General features: G+C 39.7%; 1 long non-coding RNA gene across 1 annotated transcript in view; it reads left to right on the top strand.

Annotated features, from left to right (window-relative positions):
* LOC108528130 (uncharacterized) overlaps positions 1-11,468 on the top strand; it is a 56,812-nt gene extending 45,344 nt beyond the window's left edge. Inside the window, exons 3-5 of the long non-coding RNA XR_001885033.1 lie at positions 9,023-9,220; positions 9,871-9,952; positions 11,429-11,468. This is a non-coding gene — a long non-coding RNA (uncharacterized LOC108528130). The remainder of the gene's footprint in view (positions 1-9,022; positions 9,221-9,870; positions 9,953-11,428) is intronic.
* The last annotated feature ends 1,259 nt before the right edge of the window (positions 11,469-12,727 follow it).

Below are 12,727 nucleotides of genomic sequence, written 5' to 3'. Positions count from 1 at the left end.
ACAGCAATTAATAAAAGGAGAGAGGTTCAAAATAAGACCTCCTGGCTCTAATGCTGTCTATACCTATATCCTAAGCAGTTTGTCGTTATCTCTGGCATAACATTTATTACAGAACGTTAGCTGTATACTTACTCATCTGCTTTGATTAGGACAAGCTTATCCAACCCGCAGTCTGTGAGCCACATGTGGCCTAGGATGGCTTTGAATGTGGCCCAACACAAATCAGTAAACTTTCTTCAAACATTATGAGGTTTTTTTATGATTTTTTTTTTTTTTTTTTTGAGACGGAGTCTCACTCTATCACCCAGGCTGGAGTGCAGTGGTGCAATCTCGGCTCACTGCAACCTCTGCCTCCCAGGTTCAAGTGATTCTCCAGCCTCAGCCTCCTGAGTAGCTAGGACTACAGGTGCGCCACCACGTCCAGCTAATTTTTTATGTTTAGTTGAGGTGGGTTTCCGCCATGTTGGCCAGGATGGTCTCAATCTCTTGACCTCGTGATCTGCCCACCTCCATCTCTCAAAGAGCTGGGATTACAGGCATGAGCCACAGCGCCCGGCCTTTTTTGTGATTTTTTTAAAGCTCATCAGCTATTGTATTAGTGTATTTTATGTGTGACCCAAGACAATGCTAATGTGGCCCAAGGAAGCCAAACGACTGAACACCCCTGGATTAAGAAATCCCTTAAGGTAGAGACATTTGTGGTTCATTATTACACTCAGGGTCTCCCAAATACAGTATTCATGCCCATGTGTAATTTCTTCCCACATTTATTCTAGGCTTGGCGGAATGATTTGCTTTGGCCTAAGGGACGTCAGCAAACATGATGTAAGTTCAGTGTCTGCACATTGGCACATTGCTCTCACCACGTTAAGAAGTCCAAGGAGCCAACCTGAAGATGAAAGACATACGGAGAGAAAGGTCCAGATCCTCAGCTGTCTCAACTGAGCTCAACCCCTGGGAAATCCCCCAACTGAATACAGTACCATAAGTGAGCTCAGGTGAAACAGCAGAAGAGCTTTCCAGGCAACTCACAGAATCATGAGAAATAGTAAATTATTGTTATTAGTCTCTAAGTTTTGGAGCTTTTTGTCATACAGTCATAAATAATTAAAACGCATGCCTTATTTATTTTTTATCAATGTACTAATATATTTGTTTATTCATTTATTTATTTGGCAATTATTTAAATATCACAGGCACTGGAATATATAATGCCTGTGATAATGCTAAGCATTGGGAGATAAAATGATAGACAAGACAGAGACTGTGCTGTGAAGAAGCATCCAATAAAGAGTAGGAACAAATAAAGATATGACTATAGTACCATGAAGTACAGGCTATGAGAAGAGTGAATATGGGGGGCTATAGAAGAATCTAACAGTGACACCTTACTCAATTTGGGGAGAGAGTGTCACAGGAAAATGCCTGATGTTGATATTCTGTGCATATTTATTTTCTGTTGTAACACAGGAAAGAGAAATTCAGCAATTTGGTCAATGTCACTCAATTATTGGACTGATATAATTTCTCCTGAATCTCACTTGACAACTCTGTACGTAAAGGTTGTTTCTTTCCATAGCTGGTGTTTTGTTTTGTTTTGTTTTGTTTTGTTTTGTTTTTTTGAGACAGAGTCTCACTCTGTCACCCAGGCTAGAGTGCAGTGGTGGGATCTTGGCTCACTGCAACCTTCGCCTCCCGGGTTCAAGCAATTCTCCTGCCTCAGCCTCCCAAGTAGCTGGGACTACAGATGCCCGCCACCATGCCCGGCTAATTTTTGTATTTTTAGTAGAGATGGGATTTTGTCATGTTGGCCAGGCTGGTCTCGAACTCCTGACCTCGTGATCTGCCTGCCTCGGCCTCCCAAAGTACTGGGATTACAGGCATGAACCACCATGCCTGGCCTTTCATAGGTATTTTTATTTTTGTTTATTTAGTTGGTTTTGTTTTGTCTACAGTGGAAATTCATTCTCATCAATAAAAGCTAGGGTCTTGTGATCCAAACCACTAGGTTTTCTGCAAGCATAATTCTTAACAATAAATTAGCCTGCTTTCCCACCCAATAATTCTTTACTAAAAATTAAATAGTAAAATAATGATTAAATAATTTTAAAGTAGCTAAGTTTAAATATAAAAAATTATACTGGAAAGGTATATTCATTTATATAGCAAGATTTACCTTATTTATTTATTTATTTATTTATTTATTTATTGAGATGGAGTTTCACTCTTGTTGCCCAGGCTGGAGTGCAGTGGCATGATCTTGGCTCACCGCAACCTCCGCGTCCTGGGTTCAAGCGATTCTCACGCCTCAGCCTCCCGAGTAGCTGGGATTACAGGCATGTGCCACCATGCCTGGCTAATTTTTTTATTATTAGTAGAGACGGGGTTTCTCCATGTTGGTCAAGCTGGTCTCGAGCTCCCGACCTCAGGTAATCCGCCCACCTCGGCCTCCAAAAGTGCTGGGATTACAGGTGTGAACCACTGCACTCGGCCTAGAACAAGACTTAAAAACATCAAATATTAAGATACAATTTGGTACCTTTTCACTTTAATTATTGCCAGTCACTGTGTCATCCAACTGTTTTCTTCCCATCAAAATCTGAAGAAGCTCACAAATACGGTCATGTGCTGCACAATATGGTTTCAGTCACCAACAGACCACAGCTCTCGTGGTGGTCCCATAAGATTATAATGCTGTATTTTTACTGCACTTTTTCTATATTTAGATACTTTTAGATAAACAAATACTTACCATTGTGTTACAATCGCCTACAGTAGTCAGTGCTGTAACATACTGTACAGGTTTGTAACCCAGGAGGAATGAGCTAAACTGTATAGCCTAGGTGTATAGTAGGCTGTGCCATCTAGGTTTGTATAAGCACACTGTATGATGTCACACAATGACAAAGTCACCTAATGATGCATTTCACAAAACATATTCACGTCATTAAGCAACATATGGCTATACTGGGACAAAAGTGATTTGGCCCAATAAAATGGCTGCTTAGCGATTGTAACTGCCCTCACAGTTGTTCCTGCCTGTTGCACAGACAGAGCCAATTTACTAAGACAGCATTACTACAATAGAGAAATAGTTTAATAAATGCAAAGCTGGCTAAACAGAAAACCAGAGTTTTATTACTTAAATCGGCCTCCCAAAAAATTTGAAGACTAGGGTTTTTTAAGGGTAATGTGGTGAGCAGGGGGCTAGGGAGCAGACGAATGCTTTGGTTGGGTGGGGGCTGAAGCAGATTCTTCATAGAGGGGTCGAAGCAGGTTCTTCTTGCTGTCTTCAGTTTCTGGGTGGGATCGCAGAACTAGTTGGGCCAGTTTACCAGTCTGGGTGGTGCCAGTTTGTTCATCAAAATGCAGGGTCTGAAAAATATCTCAAACACCAGTCTTAGGTTTTACAATAGTGATGTTATTTGTTGGAGCAGTTGTGGAGTATGTTAGTCTGTTCTTGCATTGCTTTAAAGAAATACCTGAGACTGGGTAATTTATAAAGAAAAGAGATTTAATTGGCTCATGGTTCTGCAGGCTGTACAGGAAGCATTATGGTTTCTGCTTTTGGGGAGGCCTCAGAAAGCTCACAATCATGGCTGAAGGGCAAAAGGGGACCAGGCATCTAATATGGCAGAAGCAGGAGCAAGAGAGTGCGGGTATGGGTAGGGGGAGGTAACACACACTTTTAAACAACCACATCTCACAAGACTCACCGTCATAAGAACAGCACCAAAGGAGATCGTGCTAAATCATTCATGAGAAATCCACCCCCATGATCCAATCACCTTCCACCAAGCTTCACCTCTAACACTGGGGATTACAATTTGACAGGAGATTTGGGTGGAAACACAGATACAAAGCATATCAGGAAGTTTAGAATCTTGTGGCCTCTGGCTGCATGACTCCTGAGCCATAATTTCTAATCTCGTGGCTAATTTGTTAGTTTTACAAAGGTGGTCTGGTTCCCAGGAAAAAAGGGGGTTTGTTTTGGGAAGGGACTATTACCATCTTTGTTTCAAAGTTAAACTATAAACGAAATTCCTTTTATGGTTAGCCTGGCCTATGCCCTGGAATGAACAAGGACAGCATGGATGTTAAAAACAAGATGGAGTAGGTTGAGACAGATTTCTTTTGCTGTCATAATTTTCCTATGTCACAGTTTTCTCACTGTTATAATTTGTGCAAAGGTAGTTTCAAGATGGTTCTAGGACCTTGAGGAGTCCTAAGTGTCACAGATGGAAAAATCGGTATGTTAAGAAAAGTACAGTCATAATCACTAACCCTTATTTTAGTTAAAATACAAGCTTATTCACAGAAACAAGGCTGCAGTCTAGAAGAAAGTCCACAAATAGGCAGTGCAGTTTTAATTAGTTGAGTATGGAGACTAATTAATATGCAAATGAGGAGCTTACCAATATTAATCATCTGTTTTACTAGGCGGCTTTTACTAAAGAGTTTCTAACGAGTTTGCAAATTAAGTTTCTTTGACATTAAAAATCAGCTAAACGCCTGTCTGAGAATAATCTCTTCTAACTCAAGGGCGGGAAGGGAGAATTTTTTTCTGGATGAAAAACAGCAGTGTTTAAAACCAATTCCCATGTTGGCAAGCACTGTGCAAGAGTTCTGTATCAACCCTTTCCAGGCTCTAATTGAAACCATTTCAGCAAGAGAGACACCAGAAAACAGTTGGAACAGAGACAAATATGAGCCATGGTGATTTAAAGATACATGACCTAGAAAGTTGCATCAAAAAACTTGCTTAAGTTGGTGACTGGCATTGTTAAAACACAAAAGAGGTTAGAAATATTTGCTTAAACTCCCTTTTACGGCCTTTAACATACCCCTGTGGTTCTCTTTACTTGGAAATATTGAAGATTGGGTTGAATGCTGACTTATCGGGGTGATCTGAGTATGAGGATAGATTACAAAGTGGTCACTTTCATTTTGGGATTCATTTTCATTCAAGTTTGTGAAAAAGTATATGGGCTTCAGTTCAATTATGTTTATCCTATTTTCATCCTATTTTCACACTTGGCTATTAATACAAAATTATACACTACAAATTAATACAATATTTTTATGTTTCCTACTTCCAGGCAGAATGTCAGCAAAGAAATTCTTTTGAAAGACAATAGATTGGATGCAACTCTTCTCTGATCCTTTGCTCCAGTAATTGAAATTCACAGTTGCCCTTAAAAATATTTTCTCTTTCATCATATCCCTATGGAGATTCAAAGGAAACTTTGAAATGATACCTTTTCAATGAGCTCACAATCTATGTTTCTTCTCAAATTTTGCACCTCTCCCCCCACCCCCCACTCTTCTATACCTATCAGCCAAAACTTACCATAATTAGGCTAGACAAATTTGTTACCAGGGATCTCCTTTATGCATTCATTCATTCATTTGTTCAATGAATATTGATAAGGTTGAACCAAGGTACGGAGCACCTCCTGCTGTATAAGATACTTTGGGATGCAAATATGTATAATTAGAAGTTTCAAGGGGTTTACAGTCTACCAAGAAAATAAAACGTGCCCAATAAGGCCGCTTTGAAGAATTATGTGGTAAAAGCAATGAGAGTTGTATATCTCATGTGCTTGCTGCAAATGACTTTGAGCAATCTTGTGAAAACATTCTGCCTCAATCTCTTTCTTAATATAGCAGAGTCCTAGTACATCGGAGAACAGAAGATGATTGGTGATTTATTACTTTTCAGTTTTTACAAGTTTAAAGTGGCTAATATGACAAATACCGAAGAACGGTCCCACCTTTCCCAGAGTAGGAAGAGACCTTACTTTAGTCTGTGGATGTTTACTTGCTGATTGTCAATGAGAATGAGCCAATGACATTCACTTGAAGTGTTCAGCGGGAAGCTCTGGACTATATTTTTCAGTTTTGTTATGATTCTTGCTTGTCTGTAGCCTTATTTCTTTTGGTCAATACCTGTGCTAAATGTTCTGGTTGGTGGAAAATACTGTTAAGTTCAGATTCATTAAAATTCATGGCAAAAATGAAAGAAAGTCCTTAATCAAAGGCACAAGATAGATTTTGCAAAGAAATTACGGCCAGAGAATTAATCCAAAATGTGCTTTGGTTTGGGCTTCTGTACAAGCACGTCTTGGCGGCAGGTCTGGACTCGAGGTTGTAGGAGCTGCAGGAGTGGAAAATGGAAATGGCTTATCTGCACCTGCCCTTTCTCCAGAGATTTGTCTCATCATCCTCTCCCATGACATACAGGGCCAGTCCACACTCAGAAGTCTGCAGACCATCCTTCCTTGATGCCCAAGCCCCAGCAGGATGGTGCTTCAAGTCACTGTCACTAACTTGTATATGGTGTTTTACAAACAACTATATGATTGGATGTAGAATGTATTTCTGTGGTATGTGTGAATTCCAATTGTTTGCTCTAGAACAGCACTGTTCAATAGAACATTCTACAGTGACAAAAATATTCTATAAATCTCCATGGTCCAATACAATAGCCACTAACCACATGGCTATTGAGGATTTAAAATATGGAAATGGATTTTTAATTTTATTTAATTTTGATTACATAATTTTAATTTAAATAGCCGCATATGTCTAGTAGCTTACCATAATGGACAGTGCAGTCCTAGAAAATAACCTCATCCATTTTGATTTTATAAATGGAAATGGAAAATAACCACCCTATGATAATGACAGTTCTGACTTAGGCACATGAATTAATTCTCTTAATTTTGACATAAATATAATGAATGAAATTTCAACCCTTCTGCTATTGATGAAAAAGTAAGGCTTTAACTTCAGTTGTCTAGATTGAATATATAACTGGCCAACTGCTCACTTTGATTTTTTTCCATTTATTATACATCTTGCATCCCACACCTGGCCATAGATAGGTAAGATTAAATTAGTCTTCTATCTTAGGAACACGTAATAGGACCTTCTAATTAGGACACAAAATTATAAAAACATAAGTAAAATAAATGCAAATAATATTAATAAATTCTGTAGATAATTCAAAACGCTGTTTGAATGAGACTTCTGAACAACTTGGTGGCATGGCTACACTGGGGCTAAATTTGCTATTATTTGAAAATTCTGAAATCAAGTACTATAAATGATGTGTTCTAATAAGAAATAATCACCTCTTGAGAGTATGGTAACGTGTGTGAGACTAAGCATAACTAATACAAAACAGCATATACCCTGAATTTTATGTATAGCTCATTTCTGGGAGGAAATGTTCCCAATGTTTGCACCAGAATTAGAAGCAACCAGAGACTCAATTGGTCTGACTCTAATAACTATGCAGGAGCTTTCCTAAGATGCTGAATGTGCACTTCTGAGCCCCCTTCCACTCACCAGTCTGTGTTGATGAGCCCAGATACATACAACTGACTAGAATTTCATCACTTTTAAACATGCACCATTGAGTTGATGCCACATCCATGAATATGATTGATTTAGACAAGACTGAAAAATATAGCGTTTTGGATAACCAGGGGGTTCAGCCGAATTCTAAGGAGGGGCTTGAGAGCACCTGCTCCTCTAGTTGCATTAATATGGCTCCTGGAGGCCAGGCATGGTGGCTCACACCTGTAATCCTAGCACTTTGGGAGGCCAAAGGGGGCGGATCACAAGGTCAAGAGACCAAGACTATCCTGGCCAACATGGTGAAACTCCGTCTCTACTAAAAATACAAAAATTAGCTGGGCATAGTGGTGTGCGCCTGTAGTCCCAGCTACTCAGAAGGCTGAGGCAGGAGAATCGCTTGAACCTGGGAGGCAGAGGTTGCAGTGAGCCGAGATTGCACCACTGCACTCCAGCCTAGGCAACAGAGTGAGACTCCATCTCAAAAAAAAAAAAAAAATGACTCCGGAAAAATCGACCCACTTGTTTATACAGCCTGTCTTACTTCATAGGATTCTTGTGAGAATTAAATGAGATCCTGGGAGGGTTAGATGACTACAGTAGAAAGAGCAGTCAGATGATAAAAAAAATCTGAATTTTAATCCTGAGACTTTACTTAATGTCTTAGTTTTAGCTTTCTTATCTGCAGGATGAGGGTAGGAATGTCAGCTCCATGTATCTCACAGAGTTTCTGCAGGGATCACATGAGACACTCTGCACGCTTTTTTTTTTTTTTTTTTTTAAATTCTGAGTTTGTTATACGCACAGAGATTTCTGATTTCTGGTCACTGTTTTTTAGATTCATTTACTTTCATCTAGTCCCTTAGTCACCAGTTGCACATATCTACAAAATGATTGGTTGGGATTAGTGGCGTGGTCTGTGAAGGTGAAATTGAGTGAAACAAGAAAAACCATAAAAGGCCCCAAATCCATGGCCTTGACTTCATTAAGCAGGCGCAATATTCATCTGTGCGATCCATCTTCAGTGAAATGCAGCCTCCTGACCTTTTGCCAGCTTAGCCCTGCTGTCAGCAGCTGGGGGCCCTGCCACAGGGCTGGGGAGGGAGCCCCGGGTTGCCCACATTGCAGATCATCTCAGAAATATTCAAGAGGGACTGTAAAATAAACCCCCAGTCTTGTAATTTTATTTCAAAAAGCAAAAAATCTCCCAGATAATGAGCATTTTGCTCTAATAAGAACTGTAGGATTGATTAGGTTCAAACTGTTAACAGACATCCTTATGGTTAATGAAGCAGCATTGAAAATGCCTCTGGATTTTTTGGAAACTTAAATCATACAAAAGCAAGCAAAGAACTGGAGGTAGGGTGGATTAAACTGTCTGTTAGTTAATATACTCAAAATAATGGACACAAAATGTTCTTTGAAAAGTTCATATGTATCAAGAGTTATTTCCCCAATGGGCAAGCAATAAACTTTCATTATTATTGTTGGAACATTCTTTGGATAATATATTTTTCTGTGAATCTTGAGTGGGGGACGGAAGCTTCTGCCATTTTAATTCCTTTGTTAATGTCTTTATGAATGCAATTAACACTTCATTCACGCTTCTTTGTTTCTGGATCCCATTAGGATGTGGTTTATGCCAGTTTCTCTCTCCCAGGAGACAGCCCGCATCACACAACATTTCACTCAGCTGTGTCGCTGAGCACTGACAAACTCAATTTACGAAAGGCAAGAGTGAGTTGACACCATGCTGTGGCAGTTGTCCTGATGGGAGGAAACGACTCATTTCCTTCCAAGGTAGAACCCACCTTCTCTGAGAAGCAAGCTTATACACAAGAGTACTGAAGACAAGGAGGTAAGGAAAGCCTCTTGGCTGACACAAAGTAAAATCCCTGCAGTTGAAGAAATGCTAAGAATCAAATTTGGTTCCTGGTCTTCAAAGAAAAAACAGCTATCGCTGGCCCTGTAGGCACAACAGGCTGCTGTTATCTTTATCAAACATCTAACTAGGTACAAAGTAAGGGAGAAGCCCAGAAGCAGAGGAAATGGTGTCTCCCTTCTGGAGCTTACAAAGTAAGTAAGAGGCAAGAGATAAACATGACAAATACGTAAGCCGGGGTGAAAGGCAGCACAGCTAAGTCCTGAATGAGAGGCACAGACCAAAAGAACACTAGGAGTTCAGAAGTCTGTGATGGGGAATCTGGGGAAAGCTTTTCTGGGGAGGTGAGGCTTAAATAAAAGCAGTTCCCCTGGCCATTCAATGATTGAACTCACCAGGAAAGAGGGAGAGAATAGGAGGAACTGCAGAGAGGGAAGGAGAGGCAGGCATTAGCTAAGATGCAAAGGTGCAAAATGAATAAGAAGGTTTTTGTTCTTGATACATTATTTTCCCTTTATATTAAAGTCTCTCCTCCAATTGATGGGATCATTTCTATTTCAAATATCAGCGTGCTATTTGCTTAACAGCCAAAGGTACTGCAAATGAATATATCTGAATCTTACTAGAAACTGTACAGAAGAAGATGCAGGAGGTCCGAAGGGAAGTCAGAGACAAAAGAAGGAAGGAAGGAAGCAAGCACTGCTCATGGTTTGGCATTACATTTTTTCTTTAAATGAAAAAAAAAAATCACCTATAGATAGGCCTTGTACCTGTGCTATAATTTTAAGTTTAGTCTTCTCTGACAAAGACAAAAAAGGAGGAGAATTTCTAATAAGTGTTAAGAAGCATACCATATTTCCAGAAAAGGAAGTAAAGCAGCTTATAGCCCAAGTCATCTGTGCCTAATGTTAAAGGTGTTTTAATAAGCAAAGGGTGGTATTCTTTATGCAGTTTTAACATGATTTAATGGTATGATAATTGGTTATTTTCTTGTTTCTGAGTTACTCCAGAAATCTAGCCCTTTTCCCATTAGCTATATATCCTTATTACCAAGATCTTTCTCATGTCTCTTTCAACCAGATCTGGGCTGTCAATGCCATCATATTCTATTAGAATAAGGCCTGGATGTATTTCTGCCAGATTGGCCAGCCCCTAGGCATTAAAGCATTACAGACCACAGTCATGCCTGAGCACTTTTTGCATTAACAATAAGGGTCATTTTGTTTATATTTTATCATATGAAACTGCTCTTTGTGGGAAAAATGGCTTCCTATATTACAAATAATGCTTGGCCAAAGAACTACTAACATTAACATTAACACTGATTCTAATCAAAAGTTAAAGTGTTGGTAATTTTATGAGGGTTGTTTCTTTCCCTAAAGCAAATAGCTGTCAATTGTCAGTTTTAAAACTACTGTGATTTATTGGAAGAATAACAGCTCAGTAGAATTACTGAATTAATTCCCAAACATTTAAAGGGGAAAGAAAAAAAGTGATAAAATGGATGGTCTATATGGAGCAAGGAGGGGAAGGGATGTTCTGAGGCTAAAAAAACAAAAAACAAAAACCCTTTACTTCTGTCCTTGTGCATTTTGCATTTTTTTAAATAGAAAAAAGCCACTCTGCATTCCCTGGCCTCAAGCCACTAGGTCACTATGTAAAACATAAACAGGGTCTGTGTTTTGCTGCATTTGAGAAAGATGTAAAGGTGTAAATATGATGGAAGAGGTTTTGTTTCCTTTCCCCTCTCAGGAATGGTCTGACAGCCCCAGGCTCGAGAATGTGTCTCTCCCAAGTACTCTGTCACCCTGGTAACCATGGAGACCATGACGATCGATTAGATGCCATCTGATCTCAACCTCATAAAAAAAAAGGCAGCAGATGGCAACCAGGCCACTAGACCTGTCTCAAGAGAGACGAAGAGGAAGAGCGAGAAAGGGAAGGAAGGAGGGAGAAAGGGGAGGAGGTGGGGGTGGGTTGGCGCAGGGAGAAGAGAGCCCAGAAGCATCTCTGGAAATGAAAATTTTAGAAAAGAATGAAAATAGAAAACAAGGAAAGTAATGGAAAAAAAGAAACTAAAACCCACTGTGCGATAGACCCCCATAGTGAGTTGATAATTCTGTGAGGAAGATAATTCTATGGAGAAAGCGAATCAGCTATCTCCTAACTTTCCACTTTATACAGAATGGTATGGAACCTGGGCCCCAAGGCTTCTCTGAGGGATACACACAAAGTTGGCTGTCAGAATCAGTTGGACTTTGATGCATCCAAAAGAGAATTCTGAGACCTGGTTCTCAGAATCAATGTCCCTAATCAGATGAGACCTTTCAGGGGACTGGATGCGTCAATACTGGTATGTTTGTCAGCCCATCCCCAGCAGTGTTCTAATATTCCTTAAAGGAAGAAGCGATAACCAGGTCAGTAGATACCTAAGGTGAAAAGAAGACAAGAGGAGTTAAGTCAATTCTGGTAACCTAGGAGTTTTAGCCAGTGTCCCAGAGTAATGTAATGGCTAATATTTATGAAGTGTTTATGATATGTCAGACACTGCTAAGCACTACATACAGAATATTTAATTTAATCCAGATAGCAATACCATAAGATAGGTGCAATAATGATTCCCATTTTACAGAGAGGACCTGAGGCTTAGAGAGGTTAACTACCTTCATCAAGGGCATACCTAGAATGTAATATGTAAATGTACGGAACAGCTTACTTATATAGAGAGTTGACTTGCTCACGCTTGTGCTTTCTTTTTCAATCCCCTCCCACTGTCACCCAGGATGGAGTGCAGTGGTGCAAATTCAGCTCACTGCAACCTTCGCCTCCTGGGTTCAGGCGATTCTCCTGCTTTAGCGTCTGGAGTAGCTGAGATTACAGGTATGCATCACCACATCTGGCTAATTTTTGTATTTTTAGTAGAGACAGGGTTTCACTATGTTGCCCAGGCTGGTCTCCAGCTCCCAACCTCAGGTGATCCACCCACCTTGGCCTCCCAAAGTGCTGAGATTACAGGTGTGAGCCACTGCGCCTGGCCTTCTCCTTTTTATTTATTTATTTTCATTTTTTATTTTTTGAGATGGGGTCTTGCTATATCAGTCAGGCTGGTCTCAAACTCCTGGGCTCAAGTGATCCTCCTGCCTCAGCCTCCCTAGTAGCTGGGACTATAGGCATGCACTACCACACCTAGCATTTTTCCCTTTTACATTTTATTTCAGATTTTTGCAGATTATAAAATAGGACATGTCCAAAATAGAAAACTGCTTAAAACAAGAGAAAGAAAGGGAAAATTATCTACAATCCCATTAGTCAGAGATACATGTGATAAGCATGTGGATTATGTAATATACATATATATATAGAGAGAGAGAGAGAGAGGAAGACAGGCATGTATATTTTAAGCAAATATAGTATTAAATCTTAAATACTGTTTGGTTAACATATTTTTTGGAACATTATATTATGAAAAACTTTCCGTAGTTT

Source organism: Rhinopithecus bieti, unplaced genomic scaffold (genome assembly GCF_001698545.2).
Source record: "Rhinopithecus bieti isolate Rb0 unplaced genomic scaffold, ASM169854v2 scaffold_3040, whole genome shotgun sequence".
Lineage (NCBI taxonomy): Eukaryota > Metazoa > Chordata > Mammalia > Primates > Cercopithecidae > Rhinopithecus > Rhinopithecus bieti.
The sequence above is the reverse complement of the archived record's forward strand: the minus strand, read 5'-3'. Positions and strand labels throughout refer to the sequence as shown.